At 34.8% G+C, this 13,109-nt stretch overlaps 1 protein-coding gene and 1 pseudogene across 7 annotated transcripts in view; both read right to left on the reverse strand.

The window, feature by feature from the left end:
• The window catches only part of HDAC9 (histone deacetylase 9), a 580,466-nt gene that overhangs the window by 492,869 nt on the left and 74,488 nt on the right, over positions 1-13,109 (reverse strand). The window lies entirely within an intron of this gene.
• Positions 496-2,292, reverse strand: LOC136128482 (casein kinase I-like; annotated as a pseudogene).

Below are 13,109 nucleotides of genomic sequence, written 5' to 3' on the forward strand. Positions count from 1 at the left end.
TGGAATCTATAAAGATGGTATAGATGATCTTATCTGCACAACAGAAATAGAGACACACACGTAGAGAACAAACATATGGACACCAACGGGGAGAAAGGGGTGGTGGTGGGACGAATCGGGAGAAAGCGATTGACATATATATATTGTCGATGCTATGTATAAAATACATAACTAATGAGAACCTACTGTATAGCTTAGGGAACTCTACTCAGTGCCCTGTGGTGACTTAAATGGGAAGGAAATCCAAAAAGAGGGGATATATGTATACGTATAGCTGATTCACTTTGCTGTACAACAGAAACTAACACAAAATTGTAAAGCAACTCTACTCCAATAAAAATTAATTTTAAAAAATGAAAGTGGAATATCTCTCGGATACATGTAATCCACACTTTTTCAAAGTATAGCCTTTAATAATAGTTTAAGTACATGGGAAACGCTGCAGGAATTTATATGAAACTTCAGCAGGAATAGACATCTTTCACTAATCTTTCCCTACTTGTTTCTTTTTTGCAGCCTTCGCCAGGACAGGCTGGTTCTATTAACCTATGTGTACACGTATCCTAATGATACCGTGTCATCTATGAAACTCTGCTCAATACCAAGATGTTCACTTATGCTGGTTTGACAGGTAGTGTCAGAGAGATTATTACCTGCTCTGTATAGTATGTACTGCCTTGTCCTGTCATTTCTGTACTTTCTGGCCAAACTGAAATCAATATGGAATAAAAACAGTGACACCCACTACCAATTAGGAAGTTATCTGGTTTACTGTGTCTTAAACTCTTCATATGCACATACGCAATTCTACTGATCATCTGGTCAGCTAACGCTAGTACAGTTTTCACTGTGAGCCTTCTTGAACAGAAACTGGAGAGGTCTTGGAGAATGGATGGAAGAAGATCCATAAGTATCACTTACAGTCTTTGTGCTACTGATACAACTTTACATGTGGGATGTCAATCCCACCATGAAGAATCTTAAAGTTTGCTCTGGTACAGCAACGGGGGATACCTAGCTTTTGTGATTCTAGCTTCACTGCCACTTCCTCATCATTGGTTACGCTGATCACCAGAAAGAGTTCTTCAGGTAGAATCCATGGGCTTTGGGAAAGAAACAGAACTTAAATGTTTTTCTTCCTTCAACTCCATGAACTTGATTTACATCCATTTAAACCACCTTCCCTTTTCTGAAATCCTGCTACCACCTCTCACCCCCTTTCTTTTAACACTGATTTGGAACAAAAGAAATCCAATTTTGTAATTTTATTTACACTTTTATCCATTATATCTTACTTGTTATATCACAGCATAAAGCTAACTGAGGGCTGGCCCATGCCTGATGGCTGTTTGTATTTTGTTCCTCTAGCTCTTTGCCTCAATAACTACATTGCAGCATAAATTCTTAAGTATGATATAATTAATACTATCTAAAGAAAGTGTCAGACTGTTTAGGGCTGTGTATACCTAAAATAACATTGAAATCACTGTTTTTAAAGTATCATAGGTTAACATATCACTTTTCATTTACACCTTTATTCAGCAAATATCTGTAAAGCCATATTAATTGCCAAAACAGTTTTTAGTCAACAGGAGAAGGCACTGCCTTCAAGGAACTCATGCGTTGATGCACATCAAGCCATAAACTGATGTAGAAAACATGACGCATCAAGGGCAATGATGTTGGTCCTCTAGAATCCCACCTGGGCCCTCTTCTATTTTCCCTCCAGGACTCTCAGTGGTGGTATTTTCCATTCCCAGGACTTTATTTGCTTCCTCTATGGTCACAATTCTGTCTCCAGCCTAAACATCTATTCTAAACTTGCCATCGATATGTATAACTAGTACTGCTACTCTTCATTTACCTGTCTTACTCTGCTCTTTCTCCAGTACCTCTGGTCTCAGTCTGTGCAGCCAGAGGAGAACATGAAAGTGATATTTGACTCTTCTGTCCCTTTATTATCCATACCCAATCAACATAAACAATCTTTTCTACTCTTAAATATTTTTTGAATTCATCAAGCTCTCTCCACTACCACTGCCTATTTTACTAAAGCAGCCCTCTGTCACTTTCCTGGGTGACACCCATCAGTGGAACCCCAATCTTTAACATGATGGCCTATCCCTCTATGATGTGCTTTCTGCCCGTGTTTTCAGCTTCAACACCCCCTACTCTCCTCCCTTCATTTGAATCACACCGATCTTCTTTCAGTCTGTAAACACACCATGCTCTCCGAAATCTCAGAGATTTCTCATATACATTATCTCTTTCTAAATTCCAATCCCACCCCATTTTTCTATACTGATTCTGATTTGATGTAGGATGTCCTTCTGTATCTTATTGTATTTTCTCATTAAAATTTTCAATTCATTTTCATAATATTTGTTTAATTGACTCCCTTCACCATTATTCTAAGTTCCTTGAGAAGAGGGACCACATTTTCAGTGCCTGGCACAGCATAAAATCATAGTAATGCCTCAGTGCATACCTGAAATGAATGAAGGAATAAATGAATGAGTGATAGTGATGAATCATATGGTAATAAAATTAGAAACACATATGTACATATTCAATTAAAATCCTAAAACAATTACTTATTAGTTTTTTTTCACTGTCTGAATCCAGGTAAACATTGACTGCTTATTGATAAGTGAATGAGTTTCTGGCAAAAGTGATTAAGTATTTGAAAAAAGCAATCTCAAAAATTTTTCCACCTAAGATGTCATTTCACATTTCCCAGACCCCAAGTTACCTCTTAAAACTCAGTGTGCTGACAGGTGACAACCACCAAAGTGCAGGAAGGGAACGCTGAGTAAAATAAAACTTACCCATCATGCTGTTTGCCTCAGTAGAGATCACCAAGAAAAAGCCACAATCCTGAGTTATCTAAACAGTGAGGCCTAATTCATGAATGATTACCCCATGTTACATTATGAGAAAATTAGAACAGAACCGATAAACTATAAGCTAAGAATTTTTTTCAAATCTCCCATTTGAAAAATGAAGAATTACTAAATTAATAGAAAATTACTAAATTAATAGAAAAGATAGTAAATTAATTAATACTAAATTAATAGAAAAGAATAAATCATCTTAAGGTTATTTAATATTTTCTCTAAAATATCCAATAACTGATTTTTTAAAAAATATTGAAGTGCCTTTTATTGAAGGCTCTTCACTGAAATGTGTAGAGTCATTGCAGGCTTGGAAGGCATATTTTTTTCTGAAAATTACTCAATTTGAATATGGCTAACATCAAAAATGGGAAATGCAAAAACAAGCAATACAATGTCAGTTTGATGACAATGTTGCCCAAATTTCACTTTAGTAATACAAATAAATATTCTTAGCTTATTTTCCACTGTTAATATTTATATCATAATGAAATAAAGAATAAATTAATCAAACTTGAAAAAATAATTTCTAGAACAAGAATACTTAAATTGATTAGTCCAGAAATACAATTCTCCCTGATAGTGATTCTGTTCAAGTTATACATGTTTACTGTTTCTTTAAGGTGCACTAATACATGGCATAAATGAAAAGAAAATAAATGCAAGAAGCAATCTGAGCTTTTATTTACTATTCTCTTATTCCCAGGGGTTTGAACAGGAAACAAAAATAACCACAAATGACTAAAATATCAGTAGGCCTTCAAATATCAACATTTAAGCTAAAGAAAGCTAACTTTTTAATCAAAGCCTTACTATTTTGATTTACTTAATTCAAATTCCTTCTCTGCAAATATGCTTTTGAATTAAGGAGTCATAACAAACCATAACACCAACATGAACTGCCAACTCACATGTAATACCCACTTAGTTCTAAAGTATCGCAGTGTTTGCTAGTTCTTTACTATTTGAGAACCAAGTAGAAGCTTCACTGAGCTTCCTGCAGTATGGGGACAAAATCAAACCAATTTACGTGACTTCAAGGTAATAGGAGCTAAGAACCTAATCCATATCACTTTGTAATTTGAGACAAAAATTTAGTCAGATATAATGATACCTGGAAATGAAACATTCAGTAGATGAGAAATGTTAATGCCGTGAAGTAGGGAATACAGGTATTTATCTAAAAAGTGTCACTTATTCAGCCATGTATACCACTCATCATCTAGGATGTACAGCAAACTGACTTCTATAAGAACTATGACGAAGGTGGGACAAACTGTCTCCTCCATATTTTTCTCTACAACTTATATTTTTTTCTAGGTTACAGACAAGTACTAAATTATTACTATTTGCAAACAGCTAACACAACTTCCTTCTCATTACGAAAACTTAATATGTGAGGCAGGGGATTCCCCTCTGACTCCAGAATTTAGTTCATCACCTGACACGTAATGTAAGTTTAATAAATATTGGTGAATAAATGATTCTGTCAGCAGAGACCTCACTCTAATAACACTTTTTTTGAACAAATTACATTTGTTTATTTGGCAAATAGACTTTTTTCAAAGAATATGTTCCCACTCCTCTATCAGGAACGCTTGTGTGCAGAAGTATGTAACCGTATTCTGTTTTGAGAGAAAAGAAGAGCTTTTATTGGTTTTGTGTACTGCCAGCAAGAAACAATTGCCTTTAACCTAAAAAAATTCCAATATTTTCTGAAAGCTTCAATGCTTAGTATATTTAAGACAAGAGCATATATTAAAAGTTGCAGGAAGGTATGAAAGAAAAAGAGCAGAAATGCCACGCATGATGCTTCTCTCATTTTCCTCTTCGATTTAAACCATGTCTTTTCCTTTTCTACTCTCTAATCTTCAGTCTTGCATAATGGGACTAGGACTTCAACCTTTTTTTTTCCCCCCTTCTCCAGATCGCAGTTGTTTTCTAAGCTCTGAGGAAATCTTTATTACAAAACAAAAGTCTTATAGTCCCACTAAAACGTTCTAATATAGGATTGCACTCACTTTTAAAAACAAAAACATTTCTTTATACAGCTGGACACTTTCTTCAAATAAAAACTTATGAATAGTCCCAACGTATAAAGCCAGCACGAGTGCAACTATTAAGTAGGAGCCAATATCCCACCCACTCACTTCCTCCCTGGCCTGTTCCCCTGGGAATCCAGACTCCATGGAATTCAACTGAAAAACACTGCTCTAACGGCATTATTTCTTTATTTGCTAAATTCAAATCAGAGGCAAATTACATTAGTCCTCTTTCAAAGAAAAATGCACTACTGTTTCATGAAATTATGAGAATTTGGAATGTATGATTTGGAAATAATAAAGTTTCACTTTGTACATACAATTTGGGGGTGAAAGTTAATGTTAAAAAATAAAAATTCGGGACTTCCCTGGTGGCACAGTGGTTAAGAATCCGCCTGCCAATGCAGGGGACACGGGTTCGAGCCCTGGTCTGGGAGGATCCCACATGCCGCGGAGCAACTAGGCCCGTGTGCCACAACTACTAAGCCTGTGCTCTAGAGCTTGCGAGCCACAACTACTGAGCCTGCGCCTGGAGCCTGTGCTCCGCAACAAGAGAAGCCACCGCAATGAGAAGCCCGCGTACCGCAGCGAAGAGTAGCCCCCTCTCGCCACAACTAGAGAAAGCCCAGGCGCAGCAACAGAGACCCAACATAGCCAAAAAAGAAAAAAATCATCCAAAATTGCACAATTTCAAACCTAGCCAGATAAATGCATTGGCACCCATGTTTATGTTATTGCCACATGGTGGCACCACTCTTGTTCATAAGTAGAAATACCCACTATCCTTTGTCAGAAGTGCTTCAGATATGAGTTTTAAAATAATTATGCAAGCTTGGAATTATGCAAAGTTCTCAGGCCTTGAGCATTTTAATGAAATGTGACTTCCCTATGCTGATTCCAAATTTAGCTTTCTAAACTTGGGTAAGAACAAAGACTAATACCATATTGTTGGTTGGTCTGGAGAGTTGTTTTGCTTTAATTTAAATTTTGGAGCCAATACCAATATAGCACTTACTATGTGCCACACACCGTTCTGAATGCTTTAAAAGAAATGTTAACTCATTTATCCTTCTTCACAACACTATAAGGTTGTGCTATCTGGTAACCCACGGGGTAGAGACAATTATGAGCCTCACTTCACCAATGAGGAAAATGTAGGCCACAGAGGAAACTGGCCAAGGTCACGCGGCTACTTAGTGGTGCAACCGGAATTAGAACATACACCAACCAGCTGCAGAGTCTATGGTCTTGGCCACTCCACTATTATTCTTCTTGACTTCTACAAAACAGGTATCCAATTTAATTTCTACACAGTTCACCTTGAAGTTTGCCTTGATGTAAATGAGAATGAAAAGTTTTTTGTTAAAATAATATTACATATTTTTTAGAGGTAAAAGGAAAGCATTTGCGTGTAACAGCCAATATATACCATAGAGAAATGTGTAATGGAACACATTTCTGCATATTTTAACACATTGGTGAATTTTCAGGTGTTTCAATGCTCTCTTTAGAAACAATTCTGTATTTAGGAATTGCAAATTTAGTATTTCACCCTTTTCTTTTAGCTACAGAAATTTCTGTTGAGTCTATACAATTTTTAAAAATTCATCTTACTCTCTAATCTGAAATCCACTAACTCACAGGTAAAGACAGCCTAATAATGAAGTTATTATTAGTACTTGATTAACTAAATAACATTGGATTGTTTCAGAAAGAGATACTGAATCATATTAACTGTAAACTGTTAATGAGACTTGAATGTATTGTTCATAAATTTTTAGATTACTTTTTTAATTGAAGAAAGCAAGCAGTAACAAAAAGGAAGAGGCAGCTGTTTTTTGACAGTATGAGAAAAGATTTGACAGGATAGACTGTGGTAGTTTATCTTTTTCTTATTTCAGAGTTTTTTTTGGTTCATGATTCCTTGTGCGTTCTAGAAGATGATCACTAGCCATTAAGGCACAACTTGTTAGGTAAGTGGAAGGGTCTACCTAAAAGAAGAGCCTAAAATTGTCAGAAAAATCTAATTTTTTAAAATATATAAAGAAATCAATGTGACAGTATATGTGCCTTAAAGATATTCATAATTTGGCATAAGAAAATGTAATAATTTTTCTCTTCTGTTTAATTAGACTGTCATTAAAATTTCTATTCCTGGTAGAACTCATAGTATCTGTTTATAGAAATAGGCTGTATTCAGAGAACTGTCAGCATTACAGAATGCTTCTCAATATTTTAAGCACAGCTTTGAGATAATCAGTCTACAATTTGAAGCAGTATATACAATTTGTACAAACAAAAGTATAAGAAATAATTTAAAGCATTAAAAATGAACATAACTGTGTAGAGCCGGGGTAAGCAAACTATGGCCAATTCCAGCCTGCCTCCTGTTTTTACTGCCTGCTACATATGAATGATTTTCATATGCTTAAATGGTGAAAAAGTAAAGAGAAAAACCTTTCATGACATGTGAAAATTATGTGAAATTCGAATTTCAGTGCTCACAAATAAAGTTTTATTGGAACACAGTCACACCCATTCACTTATTTATTGTCTATGGCTGCTTTCACACCACAAAAGGAGAGTTGAGTGTGCCAGACGCTGTACAGGCTGCAAAGTCTAAAATAGTTACTATCTGCCCTCACTGAAAAAGTCTGCCAAACCTTGTGGCAGAGAATCTACATCTACTTTTTATTCTCATACAGTGATACCTCCCATTGACAATCCAATGCCTAAGCTACCTCTCTACTCTCCACCCTACTGGCATAATGTAGAAGGTTAAAAATTACCATAGCTTATTTCATTTAAAATAAAACATAATTAGGAAGCAGATTACGCTGACAAGGAAAATTCCATGTAAAAGTAGCTCTAAGTATTTTTATTGGACTAATATATTAGTTTTAGGCTTTGTTGCTTGCTCTTTGCATTAAGCAGTTAACTAGAAAACAAAAATATAAGAACGATAACATTTTAAAGTGAGGGATGTATACTGAGCACTAGCTACAATTTTTGCATGGAGTTTTTTCATTTAATATAGCAATCATTATTCCGCTTTTACAGGTGATGATAATGAGCAATAGGCAGGCTAGAGTGAAAACTTCCAAGGTCACATACACAACATTTTCTTAAGTGCTACTTTTTTTTATCTTGCTTACTTAAAATCATGGTAAATATTAACTTCGAATGATGCTAAATGAAAGTCACTGTATCATACTCCATATTAAAGATTCAGGTGGCTTCTCCTTCTAACTTAGCTCTTTTCTATGAGGAAAGATAACAGACTCTGCATGTTAGAAGCTAGATCTAGAACAAATATTTGTTCAATTGAAATTTCTTTTACTAAAAAGAAAAGGACACAGACTGCTCCCATCTGTGTAGCAGTTGATATATGATTCCTCATACTACACACACACACACACACACACACACACACACACACACACACACACGGCCAGTACATCTTACAGAAATCAACAAGGCCAGTACATCTTACAGAAATCAACATGTGAACATTTGAATGAGTTTAGGAAAGGAATGTTTAGAAATTACAGGAGATTGTGTTTATCTGACGTTAAAATTTTTGTTAATAATGTGTGGGTTGATTTAGTTTGTACTGAATATTTTAAAACCTTGAGGTTTTAAAGAAACAGCACATGTACCTCAAAGCTACAATAATACCTACTACAAGGTTGGCTATTATATCCTAGTGATAGATCTGCAGCCAAACCACTAAGGAAATGTGGTGCCTCAAACAAAACAGACTTACTAGTTAGGCACTGTACGAAAAAAACAACTTATGGAAAAAAATAGTTACCCAAATGTCCTTCCAGATATTAATGTAATTTTAAATTAATGTAACCCAAGATTATAGGAAATATATTGCTAATCATAGAGTTTACCACAGCCATTCTGAATCCAATGGTTTCATTTTATTTTCCGCAGAATTCGTAATATAACTTAGATCAGATGAGTTGAGATTCAACAACTTGAGAACTCATTTATTACACAGAATTTTAAGTTCTAGTTTGTTTTTAAATGCTTTAACTCAGCAGTTTGGTATCTATAATCCTTCAAATTAAAAAAAAAGTAAATATTACCTTGGTTAAACAAAAGAGAACAAAAACACATGAAAATTTTCTTTATCCTAAGAGAAAAGACACTTTTATAGTGGTTATTCAGGTTTCCTCTCCCTGCTGGGGTAGAGGGAGAGATAAGGAGACAGAATCCCATGTGATTCCTTAGGTCAGTGAGGAAATTCAACCTGCCACGTTAGGCATGCTTCTCTAAGATTTATGGAGGTCATTCAGTTGGGTTTATTCCTCTCAAGGTAAATTTGGCAGGATACAGGATTTAGTCAAAGTCAAGGTTCAGAAATTTCTGGGCATGTCTGGAGAGCAGGTGGGGCTGGCACAACAGATGTCCATTTGCATAAATGACTAAGGCACCTCCTAAGAAAAACTCATCTTCAGCAAAGAGGAAGCCAGGCCTGACACACGTGACCTGATAACCAAGCCTCAGGGCCTGAGTGATTCTGATTCTCAACACAAGGTGCATCCCTCCTCTGTCTACTCTCACCTCCAGGTCCCAGGGTGCAAACCTAGATCCCACCTTCTATGCTGCTCTGAAAATGCTCTCACCAAACTCATCAGTAACATCAAATTGTTAAAACCAAGCCTTGGTGTTACTTGATTCTCACAATCATGGGACACAGTTGTTTTAGAGAATAGATAAATGAATTGATCTATCAGTCCATCTTCTTTCAATCACTGGCTAATACCCACGATCTTGCCAAAGGAGAGAAGCAGGACACGGCCGAAAGAAAACTGAGTCCTTGGTTCTAATCTTCATCACTCTACTTCTACGGGCCTTGGGTTCTTCATGTATAAGACAAATAAAAACTAAGAGGCTGAAGTAATGATCTCAAGGCTTGTTTTAGGGCCAAGGCTATTCTTTCCCAACCTTCAAATATATAGAATATATATTAGTCTCTATTAGAAAGTCTGTCTCATGAGATAGGCAATTCCTGTTGCCTTCATTGACTTCTTTGGGTAAATCAACAACCAGCAAGGCAGGGTCTGACCATAGAGAAAGCAAGGGGTCCTAGGAGGAAAGAGAGGGATGCCTACCAAATAGAAGAAAATGACAAAGAATGGAAAGCAGGAACTCCTTTAGAAAAGCTTTATCTAATTAAAAATTATCCTAGGGCATGCCTTGCCTGAGATATAAAACTCAATTATGGTCAAAATTATTCTATTCCCTGATTGTGGTGTATGGAAACTTCTCAAACCTTCCATTATAAACAGCAAAACACACTTTCCATTTTCTATTTCAAAGAACATATTTATTTTCCTACAAGAGTTGTTTCTCAGTGAGGTATAGTGAACACAGTATTTACATTTTGTTTTATTAATTACTTATGAAAGTAAGAATAAACATTTTCCTCAAAAGTGCTACTACAGAGCAATACAGTACTCAATTTGACAAAAATCAGAAATATTATTCTGATCCCATGAAATGTAATGGATAGTCAAATGTGCCCACATTGCTTAATAAGGTAACAGAAAATTGCCAGTAATTAGGAAGGAGAAAACCAACTAAAGTTGAAAAGTAAAACTGAAAAAAAAAATTACCCACAATTTAAATATCTTAGAATTTCTTTTTTAGGTTAATGTATAAAAATAACATTACCTGCAAAGGTTTACACAAGTAAAATTACCATCACACATCAATTTACTTATTTTAATTATTTCAGCGCATTTAGATACGAACTAAGCTTTGGGTTTCTTTTTTTTTTTTTTTCCTAAAACAATCGTCCTTTTTTTTTTCCTCTACAGAAGTACCCTAACTGTCCAAAGCATTTGGTCCTGTTCAATAGTTAAAGAACTCTTTTTTTTCTCCTCTCTCTAATTTGGCTTCAAGTCAATGCTGTTTTTCTCCTTCCAACTGTTTTGGACATATGCTGGCCCAACTAACAATGGTAAACACAGCAAGCTGTCTCTGATATGGTGCTGATTAAGTCATCTTGTGAGCAAGCAGAGTTTGGATGTTAAGATGCTAAGAAAAAAACTACTTTCAGAAATTCTCCTCCCTTTGAAAAATATTTGGATTTTCAATTTTAAATTATATGATAAACAAACCATGGGATACTTTGAAAATACATTCACTCAATGCTGGCCTAGGCATTTGAGAAAAATAGAAAACGAAAACATGGTTCTTATATTCACGGATTTTACAGTTTAAAAGTATAAGGGAAAGCACAGGGAAGAGTGGAGCCCAAACATGGGCTTAAAAATAACTTTCTAAAGAATGGCACTTGCATGTCTTGCAAGAAAAAAGGTACAAAATTAAAATCATGAATACTCTGAATTGCATTTTTATATTCTATTAGTAAAATATTAGTATAAAACTAGTACCTTAAACCAAAAGATTCAGGAATAGAGATCCAATGAATACCATAAGCATGTGGTACAAGATAATTGGAAGGAATACAAATATTGTAGAGTACGTAATTGTTATTCAGAATGAAAAATTATTTTTAAATATTGGCATCTCAGATTCTGTTTCTGTACATGTGAATCGAGCACTTATTTTTTACTTAGCTTAGATAGCTAAGTGCCAGCTTCCCCTCATTATGCAAACAGATAAAACCAAATTGTTAAATAAAGCCAGAAATACAATTCTTCTCTTATATATTTGGAACCCTAAGAGGAGTAAGCAACTCAAAAACGGGACCGCCTCAAACTTAAGAAAACTGTAATATTTTATTTAACACCAAAGCTCTCACCAGGTTAATACTATCCATTATTTGACAGATGTGAAAGCAAGACAGATTAACTAATTTATAATCATGGACAATTTGTTTTTCAGTTTTACTCTTAAGACTTAACTCAGTTTTCTTACCTCTAAACAATGCAGGCCCCCAAAATAGAAAGGTGAGGAGTAATAACTAGTTGTTGTTATCAAAAGATTTACAATCTAAGCAGGGTGGGTATCTGAGGGAAGAAATGGTGAGAAAACAAACAAAAGGTATAGAATATGATAAAATCTACACTTAACGATCTGAATAGATAATTAGGGATGTTGATGGGTACAAACTTTTGAGAGTTTTCTCTATGAAACGTATTGTGCTAAGCACCTTAAATACATTATGAAATCGCAGAAATAGTAACAATTCTTTCTATAGGAGTCACAAGAAATGCTCCTGAGTACAAGATATTAAGAGGATGGTGGATGGAGAAATAACTAAAAAGCTAACAGCAACAACAAAAGCAGACAAGAAGATAACCATTGAATAACTAAGGTCCCGAACACAGAATAGAAAGGGATGAATTTAAGAGATGTCTCCAAGGTACAGTCAGCAAGACTGGAAGACCAACTGAATGAAACAACTAGGAATTCTTTTAAAAACAAATCACTGATATGTTTAGATTATGGTAGCATTGTTACAGCAACACTGAACTATTTTGTTAATTTTAAAATTATAGGGCAAAAGAACATATAATTTTATTTTTTTTAAAGAGGCAAAATATTTCAATGGCAAAAGTGGGGAGCACATAAATGGCAATAAACTATTTTGTAGTCATCAATATGTTTTCTAACTGTACAAAACCATATTATAATATATTTAGAAATTCTGGGAAACTTTTGATCAGTAAATACAATCAAACTAAGTAAAAGGTCAAAAAAAAATCTACACATCAAGAAAGAATAAAATTCTTAGGCAGAAATTAAATAAAATAACTGTAACACTTGTACAATGAAATTATAAATCATTTTGGAAAGAAATTAAATGAGATCTAAATAAATTGAAATACATCCCATGTTCATAGATCAGATGACTTAATATTACTAAGATAGCAATATCTCCCAAATTTATCTGCAGATTCAATGCAATCCCTCTAAAATTCCTACTTTTGCGTTGTTTATTTGCAGAAATTGACAAGCTGATCTTAAAATTCATATGAAAACGGAAGGGACTCACAATAGCCAAAACATTCTTGAAAAGAAAAAACAATACGGAGGACACATTTCCTGGTTTTAGAACTTACTACAGAACTATAATAATCAAGACACTGGCATAGAACATGTGTATATATCAATGAAATAGAACTAAGTGTCTAAAAACAAAGCTTTACATTTACGGTCAATTGTTTTTTGACAAGAGTGTTAAGAC

This window comes from Phocoena phocoena, chromosome 9 (assembly GCF_963924675.1).
Source record: "Phocoena phocoena chromosome 9, mPhoPho1.1, whole genome shotgun sequence".
Classification (NCBI taxonomy): domain Eukaryota; kingdom Metazoa; phylum Chordata; class Mammalia; order Artiodactyla; family Phocoenidae; genus Phocoena; species Phocoena phocoena.